At 39.6% G+C, this 9,149-nt stretch overlaps 1 pseudogene; it reads right to left on the bottom strand.

The window, feature by feature from the left end:
* Positions 1-357: 357 nt before the first annotated feature.
* The window catches only part of LOC102773448, an 11,923-nt pseudogene continuing 3,131 nt past the window's right edge, over positions 358-9,149 (bottom strand).

Below are 9,149 nucleotides of genomic sequence, written 5' to 3'. Positions count from 1 at the left end.
TATGAGTCCAGCTTCTGGCTGAGTGGTGCTCCCCCTGTGGGAGTGTACTGACCACCAGGAGGAAGCTCCTGTGTTGAGCATCTGCCCCCTGGTGGTCAGTGTGCATCATAGCGACTGGTCATTTCTCTGTTGGGCCGAAACCAGCTCTCTGACATCACCCGACGGGGCCCGGATTGCAAGAGGTTTCAGACCAGGCCAAGGGACCCACCAGTGCATAATCAAGGCTGGGGAAGAACATGGGAGGTTGGCCAGCTGGGAAGGGACTGTGGGAGGGCTCTAGGTCATGTCTGGATTTTATATTTTTTTCTTCTTTTCTCTGTAACATTGCAGATTGCAGGCAGGAAGTTGGTAATAAGATCATGTCAGGAGTTTGTTTCTGCTGATTACACAGCAGCCCTGGCTCACAGGGTTCTCTCCCTGCAAGAGTCTTTTATGATTCTTGCTGATTGATGGTTTTGACGAATTTGCTCTGATGCAGGGGTGTTCGAGTACTTCTTTCGGGCCAGCCTTGCCTGGGGTTGTGCATCAACAGTCTTGAAGTCTGAAATGAGGTCCCTGGTTCCCTCTGGTACAAACTCGGGAAATGTGAATTCAACCTCAAAATTGATATGTGCTTGCCTCAAAAGGAGGCTTTCCAACTAAAAATCTATAGCAAAGGACTCCAAGGCTCCAGAGAACCGCCTTCTCATCATGCCTTTGGCCTTCAATTATCTCAGGGCCACAGAGGGTGGTTCTCTTGGAGGATGGGCGTGTATGGTCCACCCCAAACCTGCAATCTTAAACTCTCCAGCTGATCCAAGGAGCAAAGTCTCTGGCTCAATGTCTCTATGAATAACTCTCTTTGAATGATAGTAACATAGGGCATTTGCAAATTCTGTTTTATAAGCAAGTTTTCTGCTCATCTAACCTGGATAGTTTTAAGTTCCTTATAGGAAGCTCTAAGAGGCATACATTCTAGAATTAGGTGAACTCTGGTGGCATCATGGAAATAACCACACAGTCTGAGAATATCTGGATGCCTAAGGTGGGATTGTATTTCTACTTCTCTTCTCAGCCAATGTCCAACTCCTGCTTTCTCCAGTTGAGCTTTAAATAAGACTTTCAGGATAAGTTCCGCTTTGTTTTTCTCTCATCAAGTAGACATTTCCAAACTTTCCTTTACCCAGAGGGCGACCATTTTCAATACCTTCCAAAGCACATTGCCTTTTTAAAAAATTCTTTGTTTCTCTGTTCTGATGCTTGCTTCTCTTCAGAATTATTTCCAGGGGCTGATGGCTGGGGCTGCTCACTCGTTTATGTATTATTCAGTGGCCTAGAGACAGGACAAGGGACACTGGTTGTCTGCAATTGCTTCTGATTTAGATTCTGAACCTGTTTATAGCTGCAGACAAGCATTTGTGTTTGTAAAGGAGCTCGCTGGGAGGAATTTAAAGGACACAAAACCCGCTCAGCCTGGCCACTATTTGCAGATAATGGATGTCTAGAAGAAAATTGCTGAGTCACCAGAACATGTTTTGGACCACCACCAGGTGGAATTGTAGTCTTAACAGGCCCTGAAATGCATCATTCTTCAGATTTGTGCTTGTTGGCTCCACCTCTGAAACAAGGCAGCCCAGTCCTCCCGAGAGCACCTCACTGCTAGAAATCTTTGCATCTGATACTCTAGACTTCCATAGCCCACCTATGTGAGAATTAATTTTCCTGGGGTAATGAATGGGTAAAGACGACCATTTGTGTCACATTTCTAATGCAAAGAGAGCAAGTGATTTCTGCTTGATGGGGACTTCATTTCTCCAGGGGACCAGGTTGCCCACCCTGCTAAGCACTTCAAATAAATTGTCACTTTCAATACTCATAACAGCTACATTAATTTTGAATTTTACAACTAAACTCTAGTTAAGGTTTCCTTTTGTTTCCACCTTGAAAGACAGTTCTGTTCAAAGACCATTGAGGGTGTTGAGAACAAAGACAGACTCTGAGCTCCCCTAAAAGGTGCTTTATCTACACATTTAGAGGAGAACAAACGGGGAGAGGAGAGGGAAGGATGAGGAGGTTTAAGGAACTCCCTACTGGCTCTTGAATAATTTAGTAATGCCAATTACTGCAGGCAGGTCTTAGAACTTGAGAATTCATGTTCAAGGAGCTGTTCTATATTGGGGCCAGTTTCCTCATGGTTTTATATATTCTTTTTTTATGTGTGTCTGGTGAGTAGAGTGATAGCCAGAAGACCGGCTTTTGTTCCTAGTTGCCAGGACAGGTGGGAAGCTTGGCTTCCTCCATCGCCAGGGGCAACCCAAGCCTCCTGCTCGCTCTAGCTCCGTGGCCACGGCTGGCTGAAAGCAGGTATCTGGGATTTATTTAGCTTCTATAATTGAAACTTTGTTGCCTTTTGCAGAGGCCACAGCCGGCCGTGGCAGGCAGGAAGCTTGGCTTCTGAGAGCAGGTATCTGGGGTTTTTTTTTATCTTCTATAATTAAAACTTTGTTGCTTTGAGTGGAGCTAAGAGCCGGCCGGGAAGCTTGGCTTCCTCCATCACTGGAGAAACCAAACCTCCTGCTTGCTCCAGCTCCGTGGCTGCCGGCCGCCATCTTAGTTGGGTTAATTTGCATATAGTCACTCTGATTGGCTGGTGGGCGTGGCTTAAGGCATAGCGAAGGTACAGTCAATTTGCATGTTTGTCTTTTATTAGTGCAGATTAGGAGGTTAGACATTATAGGAGACTATTGGAAGACCTGCTTTTTCCAAGGGTGGACCCTGAACCGTCCTCTGGAAAGACCCAGGTGCACCTGCCTGTAGATTCTCTTCCAGCCATGGAATTGCATTCATCTTGACCACAGTGCTGCCTGGAGCATGGTGAGAACTGAGAAAATGAAAAGTGGAGATAGAGCCCAGATCCCAGGAGGAAAGGAAACGTAAGTGACCAGCCAGAAAAATTGTTTTTGTTCTCAGAAAAAGAATGCTGGTGAGAGATCACCTGTGACTGGCTACCAAGAAGAACCAGTGAAGGTGTTCAATGAGAGAATAAATGGCATCAGCCAAGACAGATCTTTCCTGTTTCCTTATTTCTCCTTCAAATCACATGCCTCTGCTGGTAACGAACCTCTCTAGCAGTCTGCCTGAAGAGAGGGAACTGGTCATGTCCCCTCTTCCTTTCCTAGGAGGTCCAAACTTAGGGAGAGGAAGCTTAACCTTTAAGATGACAAGTTTTTAGCTATTTTACTAGATTGGACATATTAGTTACTAAACCAGGACTACGACTTTGCCTAGAAGTGACTAAAAACTCTTTGTTACCTATAAGTGACGAGCAAAATTGGGAACTTGCCCTAAATTTTTCCAAAGTCAGGGAAATACCTAGTCAGTGGGAAAGATGAAACTGATTTTGATTAGATGTCATGAGTTCTGCTTCCTCAATTCTAGGGCTTTACTGGCCTGTTTTACTGCAGGAGAATTGCTGCTACCAAAAGATGAATCCCACAAAAGGAAATTACCCACGGGTGACTCACTTGAAGGAATTATAGCAGTATTTGAACACTCCTCCCTACCCATTTTCCACTGGCTCCGGAGAAAAGTAAAGCAGATACCCATGACCCATTTATCTCCATGGTGGGCTCGGTAACCTCTGAGGGCCAGTTGACTCGGACAAGCTTAATATGGCATTAGAAAGCTGGCTTTAGGTAATACCAGCTGTCCTAGAACGGGTGGCATTCTTTTCCCTTTTTCTTAATATACAGTCAGAATGTCCATTTAAAAGAATCTTCTCTTAAGGTGACAGTGAGCAAATTTAGGAAACAATCAGACATGAGGAAATGATTTTGACCATCTAATAAATATGGGTCTAGTGCCAGCCATGGGCAAACTAGGGCCTGCGGGCCGGATCCGGCCTGTTTGAAATGAATAAAACTATTGAAAAAAATAGTTTACTTTGAATTTATATTAGTTCACACAAACACTCCAACCATGCTTTTGTTCCGGCCCTCCGGTCCAGTTTAAGAACCCATTGTGGCCCTCGAGTCAAAAAGTTTGCCCACCCCTGGCTAGTCTCTAAGGGAAACAGATGACTCTAATGTTGAGACTTTTGAGTCAGGTAGGTGAACAGTTGACCCGTGACAGAGCAGTGGGGATGCTGTCTGTGGGCCATCATACTTCCTACCCTGCTAAATAAACACAGTCCTGGAGGTAGGGAGAGCAAAAAGGAGGGACTATTCAACATAGGAGAGGTGAACCCAAATTTTGAAAACGGAAGCTTATTATTATTTTTAATTTAAGAGATGAGACATTTCTGAGTACATTCTGGATCCTTTTAATTAATTAATTAATTAATTAATTACATTTTAAAATTAAATTTATTGGGGTGACATTGGTTAATAGGATCATATAGGTTTCAAATGTACATTTTGATGATACATGATCTGCATATTGCATTATGTACTCACCACCCAAAGTCAAACCATTTTCCTCCGTCTGAATTTGTTTTAAACCTCATTCATCTGATCCATAGTTTAGTTTTGTCTCTCAGTACTCTTGCCTTCCTGTTCCACAGGTTCAAAAGTGCATGTTATTAAAAAAAAATAAGAAGAGTGCATGCTATTGTACCTTTAAAAGGCTCTGGGGATGTTCTCAATACCATTCTCTTTTAAAATTGTTTTCACTAACCTGGGAATATAATACGAAGGTAAATCATTCTGAAGGTGAAGTTTTGTCCACAATTTTATTACTCCCATATCTTATTTGACAAATAGTATCTTTATTGAAAAGACCAATTAACTCAGATAGAAAGTCTAAACACACCTTTAAAAAATGTTTTTATTGATTTCAGAGAGGAAGGGAGAAAGAGAGAGAGATAGAAACATCAATGATGAGAAAGAATCATTGATTGGCTGCTTCCTGCATGCCCCACATTGAGGTTCCAACTGTAACCCAGGCATGTGCCCTGACCAGGAATTGAACTGTGACCTCCTGCTTCATGGGTCAGTGTTCAACCACTGAGCCACACTGGCCAGGCTGCATCTTTTTCTTATTGTCCTGGAAATCTGGATTAACCTCAGGCCTGACTTAGCCTAAAGCTTATCACTGAAATTCCTAATTACCATTTCAATTTTATCATTATGGACAATCTATAAATCATTTAATTTAAATTAGCTCTGTAAATGCCATTCTATTTCTATTGCAAAATCTCATTTATTAAATATTTTAAATTTCAGATGTTTGACCAGACACTTTCATATACAGTAATACCTTTTTTTCAAGGTACCTTTCTTCAAAACTTCTATCAGAAAATTTTTGGATAGTTTGTACTGATCTTTGACATACACAGAGTATTAGCTGGCATCATGATAAATTATGGTCAAGTACTTTTGAGCCTTCACCCACTTAACAACCTTGATATAAAGCAAAGTATAATAAATTTCCCCTTGACTCTGGTGTATATTTTTACATGACTTTTTATAGTCAACTATTATTATACTAGATTTATATAAACCTTTAGGAATGTATTTATTAATAAGATATCCATTAAAAACTTTTTATACTTTAAAAACATTAGCCACACTCATAATTTTACTGAAATACATAAATATAATAATTTCATTGATTTTTTTTCATGTCATAGATTTTTTTTAAAGCCAATATGTATTTTTTTCTTTGGGCTTAGATTTCCTTATAATTCTCTCTGCACCCCTTATATCACCTCCTCCACCCACCTCCAGGTTAACCCATATTAACAACTTAGTATGAATCACTCCAATGAATCCATTGCACCGATAAGCAATTTTCTTTGCACTCACATAATACTGCACTTTCAAAGATACATATACAGGATTTCCAGATACCAGGATTCCTCTTTCTCCAAAAATATGATTTTCTTGATTTATCACTCAATAATATCTCTTGCAAATTTCTCTAAATCATCTGACATATCTTTTGGTTATTTACAATAGCCACATAATGTTCCATTATATGATGTATTTCTCAGCTATTTGTCTATTGATGAACATTTATTCTGTTTCCATGTTTAAACTCTTCTGATAAATGTTGTAATAACCATTTCTGTAAGCATGCTCTCACAAACGAGCATTTATGTCTGTGGGATATATTCAGAAGAGTGTAATCACTGTGTTAAAGGATATTTGTAGTTTTAATTTTAATAGCGCTCCATATTGCTTTCTCTAAAGGCCGAATTACATCAAATTTCTAGTAATGCATGGGAGTCCACCTTTCCCCACATCTACCAGTAATAAGTTCTGCAGCTCTATTCAATTTTTTCCCCTGAGCTCATAGGTGAAATATGGTATCTCACTGTCACTTTAATGTGTATTTCCTGAGTACTAGTAGATTTGCACCTTTTATTAAGTAGCTATTGTCCATTGGGATTATTTTCTGTCAATTGTTTTATATTTTACCCATCCCCCCATTCAATTGTGTGTGTGTGTGTGTGTATTTGCCACATGTGAATAAATGATAACAGTTCTTTATATATTATAGAAAGTAGCTTTGTATTTAACTGATTTTATTTTGTTCAACTTTTGGTTATTGTATTTTGGCTACATTTTTTATGCAGCCAAATTTGGTAACTGCATAAAATGACAAAAAGACAGTAAAAATTATCTATAATATCAACATCTTTCCCCCTATTTTTTGAAATAATAAGAGTCTCTCCCTTTGACCTCTGAATCCTATGCTTCAGAAATAATTACAATAAATATTTTGGGATGTAGACTTCCAGTTTTCAATTCATGCATATAGAAATATACCAACGTCTTTATTGTGAAGAGGTGATCTTATGAAATATCAGCATTTTTTTGGCCCCTTCAATTCCTTAGTTTACCCACTTCCTCATTTCTTCTAATCATACACAAGTTTATAACAGCAATTACAGGTTTGAAAAGTACTTGTCCATTTATTTTTTCCTTTGACATAGGAAGAGAGAGTTACTTTTCCTGACCTGAGATTTAAACAAAAAGGATCAGAAAGGAAGTAAGATTATTAGGCTTGACTATGGATCTTTGAGAAATTGGCCTTGAATTCTGGCTCCTTCCCTTTAGGTCAAACACCCTTGTGAGGTGATAAAACCCTCAGATGTTTGGTAATTTGAGGACAGTGTATCAGCATCACCAGCAGAGGTGTGGGAACCACACACAAGCGGCAGTAATAGGAAGGCTCTCATCTCTCACATAAACAGCCCAATGGTACCCGGTGGAGGGCAGCAGTGACTTAGGGAGGAAGAAGACTCCCTGGATTGCTACTGCTTAGTGGGGTGAGGCTCTTACAGACACTGAGTTAGTGACAAAGGCCCCCCAATCAGTTTCCCAAGCAGGTGAGACCTTGGCTGCAGATACAGGAAGTCCTCAGTGTCATCAGTGGCTTCTTGGAACTGCCACGGAACGATATACAACTGATTTTATCACAGGCTAATTGATATAAACAACAGTTAAGTTCCTACAGCATCTCATTACCGTTATAACAAAACAATATTGAATGAAACATCATTATTGGAGGGCTCACTGTATTTCTGAAGGAAATCAGAAAGGAGAAAACAACAAAGGCCAAATGATGGCCTGGGGCAGGCTTGTGTCCCTTCACCTGAGCAGCTTTGGCAGGTGTTTAAAGGACTGTGGTCACACAGTAGCAAGTGGACACATGAACTAGTAATATTGCCCCATTTAAAGTCTCTGGACTAGTGGGCATATAGAAAGAAAAAATAGAAAATTATTGAACTTCACTAGCATTCAAAGAAATTAAAATCTAACCAATGAAATATACCACTCTTCCTGGTTCAAATAGGCAGACACTGAGCAAAGATCATATTCAATGCTTTCAAGAGCCAGCTGTTATTTTATACTGCTGCTACATATCTACATTGGTATAACTTTTCTTGGTGGTGATTTGAGAATATATAAAAAGTGTCTCATGTAATAATGCTATTGCTTGGAATTCAAGAAATTAATAATGAAGAAATACAAAGACTTATCTCCCCAGAGAGATTAATTACATTATTTTTCAGAGCAAAAATTAGAAATATCCTAAAAGGATTATAATAATATGATATTTTCAAATTGACCCGACATTATTTGACAAAGGAGGCAAGAGCATATAATGGAGTCAGGACAGCCTCTCCAATAAACAGTGTTGGGAAAATTGGACAGATACATGCAAAAAAAAAAAAAAAAGAAAGAAATTCAACCACCAACCTACATCATACACAAAAATAAATTCAAAAATGGATAAAACACTTAAATGTAAGACAAGAAATCATAGAAATCCTAGAAGAAACCACAGGCAGCAAAATCTCAGACCTCTCTCATAGCAACATGTTTACAGATCTATCTCCTTGTGCAAAGGAAACTAGGGAGAAAATAGACAAATGGCACTACATTAGAATAAAAAGCTTCTGCACAGCAAAGGAAACCATCAACAAAATGAAAAGGGAGCCCACTGTATGGGAGAACATATTTGGCAATGATACATCTGATAATATCCAAAATATATAAGGAACTCATACAACTTAACAAAAGGAAGATAGTGCTCAGTTCAGCAGCACATATACTAAAAATTGGAATGATACAGAGAATATTAGCATGGCCCCTGCACAAGGATGACATACACATTTGTGAAGCATTCCATATTTAAACAACAACAACAACAAAAATAAAAGAAAGACAAACAATCCAGTTAAAAAATGGGCAAAGGACCTAAATAGATACTTCTCCAAAGGGGACATACAGAGGGCCAAGAGACATATGAAAAAATGCTCAAAGTCACTGATCATCAAAGAGATGCAAATTAAAGTGACAATGAGGTATCACCTCACACCTGTCAGAATGGCTCCATCAACAATTAATAAATGACAAGTGTTGTTGAGGATGTGGAGAAAAGGGAACCTTAGTACACTGCTGGTGGGTATGCGGACTGCTGCAGCCATTATGGACAACAGCGTGGAGTTTCCTCAAAAAATTAAATATGGAACTGCCATTCGCCCCAGTGATCCCACTTCTAGGAATATATCCTAAGATACCTGAAATACCAATCAGAAAGAATGTATGCACCCCTGTGTTCATAGAAGCATGATTTACAATAGCCAAGGTCTGGAAACAGCCGAAGTGCCCATCAGTAGATGAGTGGATTAGAAAACTGTGGTACATCTACACGATGGC

This window comes from Myotis davidii, unplaced genomic scaffold (genome assembly GCF_000327345.1).
Source record: "Myotis davidii unplaced genomic scaffold, ASM32734v1 scaffold523, whole genome shotgun sequence".
Taxonomy (NCBI): domain Eukaryota; kingdom Metazoa; phylum Chordata; class Mammalia; order Chiroptera; family Vespertilionidae; genus Myotis; species Myotis davidii.
Note: the sequence above shows the minus strand (reverse complement) of the source record. Positions and strands in the feature narration are given on the sequence as shown.